The sequence below is a fragment of the Podarcis pityusensis genome (genome assembly GCF_964106645.2).
Source record: "Podarcis pityusensis genome assembly, chromosome: 13".
Taxonomy (NCBI): Eukaryota; Metazoa; Chordata; class Lepidosauria; order Squamata; family Lacertidae; genus Podarcis; species Podarcis pityusensis.
Window position 1 is genome coordinate 45640948 of NC_138038.1, and position 16452 is coordinate 45657399.

At 42.0% G+C, this 16452-nt stretch overlaps 1 long non-coding RNA gene across 1 annotated transcript; it reads left to right on the forward strand.

The window, feature by feature from the left end:
- Nucleotides 1-14817: 14817 nt before the first annotated feature.
- LOC308461727 lies at nucleotides 14818-15949 on the forward strand. Its single transcript, XR_013978955.1, has 2 exons — nucleotides 14818-15033; nucleotides 15526-15949. It is a non-coding gene; the product is annotated as an uncharacterized lncRNA (long non-coding RNA).
- Nucleotides 15950-16452: the final 503 nt, after the last annotated feature.

A 16452-nucleotide genomic window follows, 5' to 3' on the forward strand; every position in this document is an offset into this window, starting at 1 on the left:
TTAACAGAAGGAGGACAGGAAGAGTCCTTTTACAAAGTTAGGCCTCTCATCCATCTGTTTCAGCATTGTGTACATTGTCTGTGTTGGGATCTCCAGATTTTGAGACAAGGTGAGATTCCCATTGCCACCGGAAGTTTCTGGGGATTGAATCTGGGCCCTTTCAATGCAAGGAGATGCTCAACCAGGGAGCTGCTACCCTTTACGGCCCCTCTTCTCGTATGTTAAAAAAAGAGCTGGCAAAGTATTCTGCATCTTAGTCATGGCAGACCCTCCAAGTGTCCCTATTTTCCAGGGATGTCCCTGATTTAGAGAAGCTGTTCCTGTTTCTGATTTGATCCTAGAATGTCTCGCTTTTCCTTAGCATATCCCTATTTTCATTGGTGAAATGTTGGAGGGTATGGAATTATTCAATCCCCAAGCCATCTGAAGTTAATCCTGTCTAGAGAAGCTTTTTAAATGTTTAATAATTCATTATGTTTCTATATATGTTGAAAACAGTCAGGAGTGCTAAATAGTAAAGTTATCATCATGGAATGGGATGTCCCTATATTCATTGGAGAAATGTTTGAGGGTATGTCATGGTTACAGTCTTGCTGGTTTATATTTCATCTTGTAACATTTCATCTTGTAACTTGTCCTTGGAATCTGTTTCAATTGGGAACCTCAAATAAACCGAGTCTTCTCTTTTAAAAACAACAACAGATCAACTCATTTCTTCAAGGTGTTTCATTTAACAACTCAGCTGGAGAAATGGTATCATTTAATGATAAAAAGGAAATGAGAGGAGGATTTGACATCATGAATCTGGTCACATTCCCAAACACGTCTTTCCAGAGAGTGAAAGTTGGATGGGTGGATCTCAGTGATAGAGGAGATAAAGAGTTAATCATCAATGAGGACAAAATTCTATGGCACCAAAGTTTTAACCAGGTAGAGAATGTGGGAACCTCTTTGCAAAAACAGGGAATACTTTCTGCCATTTCTTGTTCTGTCTAATATTGCTTTGCATAAAGGAAACTAGACTTCAAAAATATGTTAGAGTTCTTGGAGATCAGGAAGAATGGCTTCCATTTATTTTTTTGCTGAATATTGAAGACTGATTTTGCCCCTTCAATGACATTTTTTGTTTCTATGATTGATGTAGATGAGATTTCAAGTGCTTCATCTCTTCTCAGATACATTGATGGACTTCCTGGCTGGCTATGGTGAATTGGCTAGTATTTAAATGTATCTAACAGGACGTGCCAATGGCTTTTGCATAAAAAAAGATTTTGGTTTATGGATAAAAAAGATTTTCTGAATCAATTTCAATTGCATTTTAGACTCTGTTTTGACATGGAAACTTGGGTGGTCATTATGTGTGATTATCTGTTTTGGGAAAGAGATTAAGGAGCATGTCCATGTTAATTCTCTGTGATCTCCTCAGCTATCAATAGAATCAAGCATGACATCCTTCAGGATGTCTTTCTTAGATGGTTGTTTTCAGAGGGTGGTTTTGAGGACTGTGCCTCTGCCCCATGGAGACTCTTGTTTGGTGTTCTGCAGGCTATTGTTTTCTTTATCATGTTGTTTTACATCTATATGAACCTGCTCATTCATCTGGAGATTTGGAGTGCATTGCCAGCAACATGCTGGGGACAAAAAGCTCTACTTCAGCAGGTGCAGCGGGTGAGGTGCTGGATTGATGTCTTATCTCTGGAATGGAGTGTATGAGAGCTAATAAACAAAGCTAAATCCCAACAGGACTAAAGCTCTATTAGTGCCATGCTAGACAAGAGAGATGGGAGGTTGCCTGGTCTGCTTGAGGCTTAAGTGGCCTTCTGTTGTGTACGATCTGGTAACCTCAAAGTTGGGTTATTTTAATGTATTAAGGGTGGGAGGCTTTGATGATTCAGTGATTAGGATGCTCACTACAGCAAAATTGTGTCAGCACATAGCACCAATCCTGACCTGACTACACCAGATATGAATTACTTTCTGCGTTCAGTTCAAAGTGCATGATTTGGCAGAGGAGCCCAATATCTCCCCCATATGAATTGTCTCAGACCCTGCAGTAATCTCTGATGCCCTATTCTATGCGCCCACTTCCACAGGAGGTCCAAAGAGTGGGGCCATGATGCAAACCTGACATTCCAAATCCCTCTATTCCAACTTTGAAATCAATATCACATTGAAAGTACACTGAAAGGAAAGTTACCTTCACAAACAGGGCTGAAATTTAGCAAATATTGCTAAAATATTATGTGTTTTCTTTGAAAATTAAAAACCCCAAAACAAATGAACAGAAAAGGTCCTTTAAGCCACAAAAAATACAATGTATAGGTGCATAAATAATGCTAATACACGTTGCTGAAGCATAATGTGACTCTGTGGGTGACAAATATGAAAGCTCTTTCACCCTGAACTCCCCTCACATTTTTGTACAGGTGCTTCCCTTTTCTTTGTGCAATGAACCCTGCCACTCTGGTTATCAGAAGAAAAGGAAGGAAGGGGAAAAGTTTTGTTGCTATGATTGTGCTCCATGCCCAGCAGGGAAGATTTCAAACCAGACGGGTAGGTAAAACTTTTGCATCCTGATGACCATACAAAGAGACTGACGCACAGGCTGGGCTTGAGCTGGGTCTATTAATTCAGGGAACACAACAAGTTCAGCACAGGGTAAAAGCTAAAAGTAAAGGACCCCTGGCAGTTAAGTCCAGTTGCGAATGACTCAGGGGTTGTGGCGCTCATCTTGCTTTATAATGCTGTTTACCTTTCCGCCAGAGTGGTATTAGCATTCAAAGGGGAAAATACCTTAAACTACAAGAGTAGCCATTGAGTGACACACCCCTGCCTGTCCAAAATTGAGGCCACACCTTAGAGGAGAGAGGGTCAATGGCTGATGTGGCCCAATTCTGAATGAATGCATACCAAAAAGAACCTGCTCCAAGTTGAAATACTGGTGCGAGATCTTGGCGGCAAGCCAAAATTGAAAATTCAAAAGGGAGACGAATGAGCATCAGTAAAGAGGTATCCCTGATTGAGAGCCTCTAAAGCACAGGAATCTGTGAAGAGGTTATACACAGCAGAACTCCACCGTGGGATACTGAGAAAAACAGATGGTCGAACCCATTACTGACACAAACACTGGGCCTTCTGTTGCTGATGCTGCCAGATAGAAAGGGGCCCAAGGCTCTGTGTATTGGGCTGGTCTCCTGCACAGGCACTGGGAATAGCCCTCGCCCCAGCCATGTTGTGGCCAAGTGTGCTCGTGCAAAAATGCAACCAATCCCTGGCTACTTTCAATGTAAGGAGGACACCCTTCTACACCCAGGTAGGCTGCAGGTGGAGGACCCCTCCAAAGAGCTTCTGTTGGAGAAGAGGGCAGCTGGATGCCCCTTATATAGGGCCCAAAATGCAGCCCTGCCTATCTCATGGCACTTTTAAATGCACCAGTATGTGCACTGCTGGTTCATGTGCTGTCCTTCATGGCTAACGTGCCACAAATCTGCCTCAGCAGTCAGTACTGCTGGGAAATGATGGTGGAACAGCCATAATGTACAATTCACCACAAGACTTTGTGTGCTAGGTCAGATGAGTTGGTGCTGGATTTCTACTAATGATTTTCTTTACATTTCTCAGATATGGATGCATGTTTCAATTGCCCAGAAGGTCAGTATCCAAACAAGAAGAGAAATGGATGCATCCACAAAGTTATACATTTTTTGTCCTATGAAGAACCTTTAGGGATCACTTTAGCTTCACTTAGTGTCTTATGTTCTTCGATTACTGCTTTGGTCTTGGCTATTTTTATCCGACACAAAGATACCCCCATAGTCATAGCCAACAATCGAGATCTCACCTACACTCTCCTGGTCTCCCTTCTGCTCTGCTTCCTCTCCTCTTTGCTTTTCCTTGGCCAACCTGGGAAAGTGACTTGCCTTCTCCAACAAACTGCTTTTGGCATCATCTTCTCTGTTGCTGTTTCTTGTGTGTTGGCCAAGACCATCATTGTTTTTGTAGCATTCATAGCCACAAAGCCAGGATCTAAGATGAAGAAATGGGTGGGAAAGAGACTGGCTCATTCCATTGTCCTTTCAGCTTCCCTCATTCAAGTGGGTATCTGTACTCTGTGGCTGATAACATCTCCCCCTTTCCCTGATCTAGACATGAATTCAGTAGCTGAAGAAACCATTGTGCAATGTAATGTTGGGTCTGTCACCATGTTCTATTGTGTCTTAGGCTACATGGGCTTCTTGGCCATTGCTAGTTTCATTGTGGCCTTCCTAGCCCGCAAGTTACCTGACAGTTTTAATGAAGCCCAGTTCATTACCTTCAGTATGTTAGCATTTTGCAGTGTTTGGGTCTCTTTTGTTCCCACCTACCTGAGCACAAGAGGGAAACACATGGTGGCTGTGGAGATCTTCTCCATCCTGGCCTCCAGTGCTGGATTACTGGGTTGTATCTTTTCCCCAAAATGCTACATCATTGTGCTGAGGCCTGAACTGAACAGCAGGGATCAATTAATACGAAGAAAGGATTAAGCCGTCTGTCTCCACTCATCATAGCATTTTTCAAAAAAATATTTGAGATGTTTTACAATCAATAAAATTGTATATATTTTATGAAATCAATAAACAAGTGCCCTAACGTCTCTTGGACAAAGTAGCTGGGAGGAGATACATTCATATAATATTAGTCATAGTTATTCAATTTTAAATTATTACAAAGCCTGTCCAGATATTTTGCCTTGCATTTTAATTTCGCTATTAGTTCTTATCACCACATGCTTGCTTCAGATGTCTCCCAAGATGATCTGCTCCATGGCTGAATCTTGCTATTGAAATGCTGCAGATCAGGCTGAATTTCTCTAAATTGTATGCATATTGTTGATTGCAATACGATAGTCGCCCGTTTCCATTCAGGTATTCATTGAGTGTTAGTACTTGATCTGATTTCCTATGCGGTTTTATGAGTTGATTTTTTAAAAAAAGAAAATATGATTGTGTTTTATTACATGTGCTATGGTTTGAAATGTTCTGTTTCTCCACCCTGGAAGTGTCTTTGCAATAAATAGGAGTTGGAGGTGGATGAGCTGTGAGTTTCACTTCCATTTTTTCCCAAGTTCAGAGTCTGGGGTTCTGCCTGAGAATGTCACTGAAGGCTTTTGTGGGCGCCACATCAGCTGTGGACTACTGGTGAGCCAGCCACACATAATACTGTGGAGAAACTCTCAAAACATTTGTTTTAAAATTATTAACTGACCGAGGAGCCATCTTGAATAAAATATTGGGGTGGGGATGGTAAGCCCCGCCCTACATAATCAATCACATGGCACAGCACACACACAGCATGTGATTGGACATGCCCATCAAATGAGAGGTTTTATTGGAGGGGGGCTGAAGGGACCTTGGCCTCTATGTTAACAGATAGATAGATGATAGATGGTTGGAGAGAGAGAGAGAGAGAGAGAGAGAGAGAGAGAGAGATGAGAGATGATGTAATCATTTTTCTTGTTTTTACACTATGGAATCATTTGGTGATATAGCATTTCTTTATGTCTTCAGGCAAGATGCTGGCTCTTCTTTGGGGTACCACTTTCTGGCTGTGGTTCACTCAACAAAAAACTCTGCACTCATATCCCCCTGTCTCAGTCCTTCAAGGGAGACATTCAATTTTCTTTTTCTATCTGAATTTTTTTTAAAAAAATATTTTTTCTGATCAAAAGTGCACCTCAAAGTCCAAGATCCAATGAAGTAATTTTCTCCCTCTGCAATTATCCAGATCACGATAATTTGTTCAGCTAGACAGAACTCTAAAGAGTTTCCTGAGGATATCAGAAAACAGCTAATAAGCAAGCCTAGAAATAGCATTAAATAAACTCCTATACCAGGTGGATTTAGCAGTGGAGCATGGTGTGTGAGAGTTGTCTTTACTGGTTTTGTTACTGTCAACACTTCTTTTTTGTGTTCATTGAGTTTTAGTAATAATTTATGTTCATATTCAAAGTATTTCTGTGTCTGCTGATGTTATAAAGAAAGCTAAAAGTGCAACCACCAACACAGCCAAAGTCAGAAGGGGGAGTTATTTGGACACAGAGAAACCTGCATCTTCTGAGAGAGGCTTTGAAGCTACCATGGTGAGGCTCTTGCTGCTGCTGCTGCTGCCTCACACAATGTGCAAAGGCAGGACAATGAAGTGCCTTGCCGTTGATCCAATCCCTGTGCCTCATGAATGGTACCAGGCAGGTGACCTCCTCATTGGTGGGATTGCTTCTCAGATCACTTACTATTTTAAGGAATCATTATTCATGGAATATCCTTCTCAGGACCTGTTTGACATCCCACAGTAAGCACTAATATGCCCCACAACCAAAGGGATATAAACCAATCCTATATTACCAGAAAAGAGAAAATGTGTTGATATGAACAATGGGCACATTAACAGTACATGGCCTCAGCCTACAGGATGGTACCAAAGTCAGTGAGCTTAAGCAAATGAAGCCCTTCTGAATGTTCATTCCTCCAATCTCTGTAACTGCATCCTTTCATTCTTACCAAAGCCGCCAAGGAAGTCATAAACATTACACTTCAGCTTTGTTAATCTGAGCACGTTTGTGTGATATATGCATTTGAGAAGATAGCTTATTAAAAACCATGTACAGATACAGTAAAAGCATGGAGGATTCCTGTGACACCAAAAAGACTTAACGAAGGGATGTATCAGTTTACCCGTTTTCCTTTTTTAGTTTTTATTTTATTGTGTATTATATGATTTTATGTTCTATTTTTTAGTTGGTAACTGCCCTAAGATCGACTAATGAGGGGGAGTAAATAAAATTTTATAAATATAAATAAAAAATTATTATTAATATCATACATAAGCTTTTGTGGACTTCTGTCACCTTCCATTGGTGAAGTGTTATTCAGTAATATAGTTTCAGGTATAAAGAAATAGATACATATTCATATAAATGCAGAAAGGCATGGTTCAGGAGTACCAACAGAGGGAAATGAAATACCGAAAACTACAGAAAATGAAAATAACATAATTAATGTAAGGATATAAAATCACTAATAAGATGGGGAAATAAGTTCAATCTGCTAGGATGCTTAGAAATGAAAGTGCAAGGGAGAAACCAAGAACAGAGCAGGTGTGTCAAAGATACACTGCAGGTCTCAAATACAATTGCTGTCCTCTATCATAACTTAGATTTTGGCTGAGTGTGGGAGTCATAAAGCCACGGCAGAGGCTTGTATTGCTGCATGGTGCCTGCTGATCTCGGTGACCAGCATGTCTGTGCCTTGTAATGTATAGAATGTATTGACCTTATATGGAGTTGTGTTTCCTTTGGGCAGTGATTACCTTATATGGCGATGGGTGTTGTAAAGCCATGATTGGGCATGTAACGTGAGACATTGGCAGACAGCCATGCGGGCTGAGAGAGAGACAAATAAAAAAAGGTTACCAGAGAGAGAGAGAGAAGTCGAAGGAGCTGCTCCTCCATCCTGAAAACATTGCTGTCTCACTGTGTCCTTTTTTCAAATGCTATGCAGCACCATTTGTGACGGCTGGCTTCCGTCAGCTGAGTGTGTTTTTATGAATAGGAGGAATAGGACATAACGGTCTCATGCATTAAAGTATTTTCCCCTCCCTTTTTATATCTGCCTTATTGACAGTGTAGCAACAAAGTTCTACCAGAACATCCTGGCCTTGGTGTTAGCCATAAAAGAGATCAATGATAATCCTAAGATCTTGCCCAATGTCACCCTTGATTTCCACATCTATGACAGCTACTTTGATGGGAGAATGACCTATCAAACCACTTTGGACCTTCTCTTAAAATGGCAAAGATTTGTCCTCAACTACAAATGTGACACTCAGAAAAACCTCATGGCTGTGATTGGGGGACAAAAGGGTACAAAAATTCTAGCCTTCAAATATATTTAAGAGTTCTTGGAGAGCAGGGAGAAGGTCTTCCATTTATTTATTTGCTGAATATTGATGACTGATTTTGCCCCTTCTATGACCCGCCCCCCCTGCTATGATTGATTTCAAGTGCTTCATCTCTTCTCAGTCAGTCTAATCGGTCCCATTAGTGGACTTCCTAGTCAGCTATGGTGATCTGACTATTGTTTAAATGAAGCTAACTGGATGTGCCAAAGGGTTGTGGATAAATTAGATTTTCCAGATCCCTTTAAATTGCATTTTAGGCTCAGTTTTGACATGGAAACTTGGTTGGTCTATCTGTGTGATTATCTCCTTTGGATGAGAGATTGGGGAGCATGTCCATGTTAATTCTCTATGATTTCATCAGCTATTGATAGCATCAACCACGACAGCCTTCAGGAAGTCCTCCTTAGGTGGTTGTTTTCAGAGGGTGGTTTTTGAGGAGTGTGGTTCTGCCCCATGGAGACTCTTGTGGGGTGTTCTGCAGGCTATTTCTTTCTGCACCATGTTGTTTTACATCTATATTAACCTGCTCAGTCATCTGGAGATTTGAAATGCATTGTCAGCAACATGTGGGGGTCAGAAAGCTCTATTTCTTCAGCAGGTGCAGCAGTGGAGGTGCTGGATTGATGTCTTGTCTCTGGAATGGAGTGTATGAGAGCTAATAAACAGAAGGTGAATCCCAACAGGACCAAAGCTATATTAGTGCCACCCCAGACAAGATAGATGGGAGGTTGCCTAGTCTGCTTGAGGCTTAAGTGGCCTTCTGTTGTGTACGATCTGGTAACCTCAAAGTTAGGTTATTTTAATGTATTAAGGGTGGGAGGCTTTGATGATTCAGTGGTTAGGATGCTCACTGCAGCAAAATTGTGTCAGCACATAGCACCAATCCTGACCTGACTACACCAGATATGAATTAATTTCTGTGTTCAGTTCAAAGTGCATGATATGGCAGAGGAGCCCAATATCTCCCCCATATGAATTGTCTCAGACCCTGCAGTCATTCTCTGAGACCCTTTTCTATGCACCCATTCCTCAGAAGGTCCAAAGAGTGGGGACATGATGCAAACCTGAAATTCCAAATCCCTCTATTCCAGTTTGAAAGAAATATTACCTTGAAAGTGCACTGATAGGAAAGTTACCTTCACAAACAGAGCTAATATTTAGAACATATTGTTAAAATATTATGTGTGTTTTTTTGAAAATTTTCAAAAAAAAAAACCCTCCAAAACAAAAGAACAGGAAAGGTGTGTGAGGAGAACCTGAGCTTACAGGGTTAAACAGCTCAGTGTGTGCATCCTGCCTTCTGAGGGGGGCAGAGAGATCCTGCGTCACACATCCAGGATCTGTTTTCTTTGTTCTGTTATTCTGGTTTTGTTTTTGTCCGGAGCAGACATGTCTTTCTTTCTGCCCGATACTGGATGATTTATGCTGCTGTAATAAATGCTTCTAGCTTAGAAAAGCTGCATGGACTCTTGATTTATGCACACTAATGGCACACACAGAGGACATGAGGCTAAAGGCTTTATACGCTGTGTTTATACACTGTGTTAAGCTCAGAGGTCCGGGAAAGCAGTGTGCGCAACGGAAGCCTGCAGGACCTTTCCCCTGAGCAATATTTCACAAGGTGCTTTAAGCTGCAAAACAATACAATATATAGGTGCATAAATAATGCTAATACACATTGCTGAAACATCATGTGTCTCTGTGGGTGACATATATGAAAGCTATTCCACCCCCTATACCTTTCTATAGGTGCTTCCCTTTTCTTTGTGCAATGAACCCTGCCACTCTGGTCATCAGAAGAAAATGAAGGAAGGGGAAAAGATTTGTTGCTATGAATGTGCTCCATGCCCAGAAGGGAAGATTTCAAACCAGACTGGTAGGTAAAGCTCTTGCATCCTGATGACCAAATAAAGAGACTGACCCACAGGCTGGGCTTGTGGTGGGCCACTTTTATTTATCAATTCAATCTTTAGTACGGTCCAGAAACCCAACAAATCATTACAAAGCAATGCACAATTCATGCAGCCTACCTCCAGGTTAAACAAGCATTTTGTTCAAAAGATAGGGATCATTGGTTCTTGCAACCAGCGATAAAAACTTTGCCACTGCTAATGTTCTAGCGTTTGTCCAGTCTTCCAATAGGAACCTGACATAGTGAGCCTCTGATTTTCCCGGGAAAGGTACCAGCAAGGGTAATATCAGTTCAGCCCTGGCTTGCTCAGATTTTGCACAGTGCAGCAAAATATGTTTTATGGAATCGATGTCTTGCGCACACGAGCAAAGTCTATCCTGGTAGGGAACTCCTCTCAACCTGCCATCCAGCACTGCAGAAGGAAAAATGTTTAGTCTGGCTTTGGTGAATAACCTTTGGTAATTTGGTACTGTCAGGTTTTTAATGTAAGGTGTTAACTTAGAGACATGCCCATATTGTACCTCTACTGCCAGCGGACTACGGACTGCGTGTGATTGAGATCGCAAGTCACTGTGTGTATTATCCCATAATCTTTGCTTTAAAGTCTTTAGGGCGCCTTCATAACCCAGGTTATAAAGTTGGGGGGGGCGTGACAGACCAATAGAGGTGGCTTTTCTAGCCATGGTTTTCTGCCATTTGCTGAAAAACTCCTCATTGGTCAGGTGTTGGTACAAACCCTTCCCTAGATCAAACACTGAAATCCTGAGCCAATGTTTTAGGGCAGCCCACCATGCTTTAGTTGAAATTGGGCATTCACCAGCTTCTAACAGAAGTATGGAGTTGGGGACACAGTTGGGTACCTGCAGCAGAGATCGTAGAAATTTTGCCTGAAAGCCATCTAGCTTAGGCAGGTCCCCATTATGCCAGACATTTTCAGTGTACAGGAGTTGGGCTACGGATTTTGCGTTGAAAACCCTTAAGGCTGCTGGAATATATTTGCCACCCTTTGTGAAAAGGAATCTGAGTATGGCTAGCTTTGTAATCTCCGCCTTTTGAAGGGAGGTTTGCCAATGGTGCTTCCAAGATCCTGTATGATGGAATGTGAGCCCTAGGTAACTGAAGTATTTTATCTGTTCAAGGTTATGGCCATCCAGCACCCATTTAGACTGGGAGAAGCTTCTTTCGAACACTAAAATTTTAGATTTTTCATAATTAATGGATAAACCATTTCCAGAATAGTAATCAGAAAACTTCCTCAGCAGATATTTCAAACCCGGTCTGGAATGTGAGATGATGGCTGTGTCATCTGCATATAACAACAAGGGGGTCCTTCTCATTCCTATTTTTGGAAGTTGTCCATCTGGGTCCATTAAACTCTCTTCTAGGTCATTTAAGAATAGACAAAACAGTGTGGGGGCCAAAATGCATCCCTGTCTCACCCCCTTAGTCATCTTGATACTGTTCGATAACTGTCCCTGCCGACTGCATCGGACCTGCAGTTTGGTTCCATTGTACAGGGCTTTTATAAGAAGGAGGAGTAGTCTGTCCTGCAAAATCAGATTTAATTTGGACCATAGCTGGGATCTGGGGATGGAATCAAACGCTGATTTCAGATCCATGAAGGCCACGAAGAGTTTACCCTGTAGAGGCCTGGTATACTTCTCGGCTAGGAAGGACAGCATTAGACAGTGGTCTGATGTTGAATGGTTCTCACGAAAGGCTGCCTGGGCTTCAGATAGTATACTACATTTAGAAAAGTTGTCAGTTTGCTACTGAGGAAACGGGCATACAGCTTCCCAGTTACTGAAAGCAGGCTAATTGGCCTATAATTGGAAGGTACATTTGGGTGGCCTCTCTTAAAGATTGGAACTACTATAGCATGTTTCCAGCTATATGGTACTTTACCCGAGTTATTTACTACTGTAAAAAGTGCTGCCAGAAGCAGAGCTACCAGTGCTGGTTTGATGTAATCAATTCTGCTGGGTTAAAGTCTTTCCCCAGAGCCTTTCCGCTCTTCAGATTGCCAATTAATGTATAGACTTCCTCCTCAGTAACCGGCCTCCAATGAGGGAGCAATGACAATTCTGCCCTGTCATCATCCTGGAAGCTGGAAAGGAGGTTTGGATTTTCCATAGATATATTTCTGAAGTGGTTCTCCCAAACCTGAGCTGGAATGGCACAGCTGGGGGCTGAAGAGCTATTTTTCATTGAGTCGGAGACCAGTTGCCAAAAGAGTTTAGTTTCATTGTTTAATGAGGCATTCAATAGCAGGGACCAGGAATTTTGTTTGGACTGCCTTTTTTATTTGAGGCCAAAAGGACTTTATACTCTTTATTGATTTTGAAATAAGATGGAGGTAAGTAATTTAGTCCAGCATTTCTATAGACCAAATAAGCGTTCCTTAAGGCTTTCTTCTTTGTAGGGCACTCTTGGTCAAACCAACATGCCCTTTAGCAGTGCGTGGCTTGCTGGCTGAGTTTATGTTGACAGAGACTACATCCTGCAAGGGCTGAATGAGGTTTTCATAAGCCATCAGGGAGGAATCTATTGATAAATTGTTTATTATAATTGATCTTAACTTAATTGCAGTTTGTGAATTCAATCTATTCTCAACTGCAATTGCTATCTCAGGCGTCCATTTTTTTCTGCGCAATGCTGGATCATTTGCTGTATCTATTTCCTCGTGTTCTATGTAAGAGCGCTGAATCGAATTTTGGCCAGTAGTAGAGACGATTAGAGGTAGGTGATTGCTTTCAGTCCTATTATCTATGTTGAATTTTTTAATTGATTCGAAGGCCTCCCTGGTAGTGAGACAGTAGTCTACTATGCTGGCTCCATTTGTATTTATGAATGTGTACTTGCCTTCTCTGTTCCTGGGGAGCGCCCCATTAACAATGATAAGGTCAAGACTTATTTGTAAAAAAGACAGGCAGAAGCCGGCATAGTTGATTTGACAGTCTTTCGAATGTCTACGAGGGGGTGGGATTAGAAAGAGGGCACTATTTTCCTTTCTATCTCTTAATATTGGGGATTTTATTTCCAGGCTATCATCATTTGAGCTTTTTCTGGCATTCATATCTCCCATTTATTTAGTGAACATAACAAGGAGGATAAATTCAAAAGGCAGAACTGTAGCCATTGGGTGACACAAGGGGCATTTTTTAAGACAAAACTCACTGGAACTCAGTTCTGGGACCTCTCAGGTGGGCAACATAGTCATTCTAAGAGAATGAGGAAAGTGTTCATGGTGAGTTGAAGCTGATTGATTCCTTCCCTAACTGGTCAGTTTTGGAGCAGAGCCCTTCCATACATAAATCCTGAAACAAAGAAGCCCTGTGAGAGGCATCATATTTGGGGAAAGCTCAAAGGAAATTAAGGAATAGGGGGAAGAAGGGGTGTGGCAACCCAGTGACAGCTTATGCATACCTTGAATTGACAGGAGCTATGAAAGAAAAAGCCTCGGTCCAGCAAACGAAAGCATTTGATCTCCTACAATCTCTATTGATTTTGAAACCCTGCCTGACCCTGCTTTGCTTTGCAATTTTGCTAGCAGTTTATTGCTGCTTCAGGAGCAGCAAGAGTCCTCAGGTATCATCCAGCTACGACTGTGAGAGGGAGAGAAACCAAAAGCCCCAGAAAAGGAGGAAATACCCTGATAGGCTGGGATGTGCTTCTTCAAAAGATAGCAACTGGCAGGCTAAAAGAGAAAGGGAGCAGAGAGAGGCCCCTGCACGAATGAGCAAATGTTACAGGGGCTGGGCATCAAGCCAAAAGGTTTGCTCCTCATATTGGATCCTAATATCATTTTATTTTTTAATGCAACAATATGTTCACTGCTGGTTGGTGTGCTGTCTCTCATGGCCAATGTGCCAAAGATCTGCCTTGGCAGCCAGTACTGCTGTGGTGGAACAGCCATAATGTACAATTCACCGGAAGACTTAGAGTGCTAGATTAGAGGAATTGGCATTGGATTTCTATTAATGCTTCTCTTTACATTTCTCAGACATGGATGCATGTTTCAATTGCCCAGAAGATCAGCATCCAAACAAGAAGAGAAATGGATGCATCCCCAAAGTTATACATTTTTTTGTCCTATGAAGAACCTTTAGGGATCACTTAAGCCTCAGTTTCTGTCATATGTTCTCTGATTCCTGTTTTGGTGCTGGCTATTTTTATCAAGCACAAAGATACCCCCATAGTCATCGCCAACAACCGAGATCTCACCTACATTCTTCTGCTCTCCCTCCTTCTCTGCTTCTTCTCCTCTTTGCTTTTTCTTGGCCAACCTGGGAAAGTGACCTGTCTTCTCCAACAACCTGCTTTTGGCATCATCTTCTCTGTTGCTGCTTCTTCTGTGTTGGCCAAGACCATCATTGTTTCTCTAGCATTCATAGCCACAAAGCCAGGATCTAAGATGAAGAAATGGGTGGGAAAGAGACTGGCTCATTCCATTGTCCTTTCAGGTTCCCTCATTCAAGTTGGTATCTGTACTCTGTGGCTGATAACATCTCCCCCCTTCTCTGATCTAGACATGAATTCAGTAGCTGAAGAAACCATTGTGCAATGTAACGTTGGGTCCGTCACCATGTTCTATGGTGTCTTGGACTACATGGGACTCTTGGCCATTGCTAGTTTCATTGTGGCCTTCATGACCCACAAGTTACCTGACTGTTTAATCAACAAAGTGTGACCTCCAGGGGAAGATCAGTAGCTCAGAGGCAAAACATCTGTGTTGCATGCAGAATGTTGCAGCTCCAGGTAGGGCTAGGAAAAGACTCCTATCTAAATCCCAGGAGAGGCTGGTGCCAGGGGGTGTAGATAACTCCAAGACAGATGGACCAAGGGTTTGGCAATGTATAAGGCAGCTCCCACGCTCCTATTGGGTTTAGGCTATTTGGAGAACCTTCCAAAATAAGTTAAGCAGCCTCCCACCACTAGATGGCAGTAAAAGGTCTTCCATTCTTAGAAGAAAGCAGCCGTTTACTGGCTGAGGTTTCTTTGACTCTGGTATGATACCCACTAAGGGCTGCAGAAGTCACTGAGCTCGGGAAGGAGCAAGCTTTGGTGCTTGTCTGCATTATTGAATTGGAGGGAGATGCCCATGGGCTCCAGGATGGCCTCAATAACTTGGCTATCTCGGTGGAGGCATCTCTTTGGACTACTCGTCCTATATCAGTGGACTATTGGTAAGGAAACTTAGCTTAGGAAACAGATACATAAATAAGCAAAGTGGGAAACAATTAAATATGAAGCCTGCCGTGTAGGAGGCTTTAGTTCAGGGTTTCAGCCAGCTAGTCGTGACCCTTTCTGTAGTACTTTCTTAAACTCATTCTCTCCCCTAGTTTTCCATCCTTCCTGAGAGAAAACAGAACTCCTTGTGCACTGCTCATATTTTAAGAACATGGATCTGGGAGGGTGGCTGGGTGTTTGTGTGAAAATTTCAGATTTAAAAACACAGTTTTAAAAAAGCGAAGAATGGGCAGAGGAAGGAAAATTGTGTTTCAATTTTCCCCATCCATTCCCTACCTTTATACCCTGTGCAGTAGTGCTTTAATTCATGTACTGCAGTTTTGACATTATTTCTTGACTTCCTTCTACCAATTGCTGAATGAAAACTGACTGTGTACATTAAGGGAAACCTTTAGCATGCTTTTAATACCTTCTTCAATATCCTTCAGTCTGCAGCTCTGATTCCCAAGTGACCCAGAGTCCCTTATCACAGAACATCCAGGAAGGGGGACTGTTTGCCATCACCTGCAGCAACCCCAATGAATATCGCACCCATTTTTGGTACCGTCAGCAGCCTGGAAGAGCACCGACCCTCCTCTTGTATATAGCATCCCAAGAAAAGAACGAAACCAAAGGACGCTTCACAGCAGAGTACTTGGAGAAGGGAAAGAAAAGTCGCCTGCATCTCTCTGGTGCTCACATTCAAGACTCAGGCACTTACGTTTGTGGCGTAGAGCACAGTGGTGCTGGAAGGGAGAGGCTCATGACTATAACTTCAGGTCTTCTTCAGCTCTGATGTTCACCTTTACTCTGTGATACTTTGCTGCTGAAAACCTTCCCCTACAAATATTCATAAAGCCCAATATTTAAGAACTTACCAAGTCTCTCTCTCTATTACACGCATGCACACACAGAGAGAGAGAGAGAGAGAGAGAGAGAGAGAGAGAGAGAGAGAGAGACAGGGAGATACAGAGAGACAGAGAGATAGAGAGAGAGATTTGTATTGGGGAAATATGAATCTTTCAGTTTGGTTTCCCTTGTTTCCCATTATGGTGGCTGTGGAGATCTTCTCCATCTTGGCCTCCAGTGCTGGGTTACTGGGTTGTATCTTTTCCCCGAAATGCTACATCATTGTGCTGAGGCCTGAACTGAACAGCAGGGATCAAATAGTAAGAAAAATTATTAAGCCATCTGTCTTCACCTCATGATAGCATTTTTCATAAAAAATCTTTGAGATGTTTTACATTCAATAAAATTGCATAAATTTTATGAAACCAATAAACAAGTGCCCTAACATGTCTTGGACAAAGTAGCTGGAAGGACATACATTCATATAATATTAGTCATAGTTATTCAATTTCAAATTATTACAAACC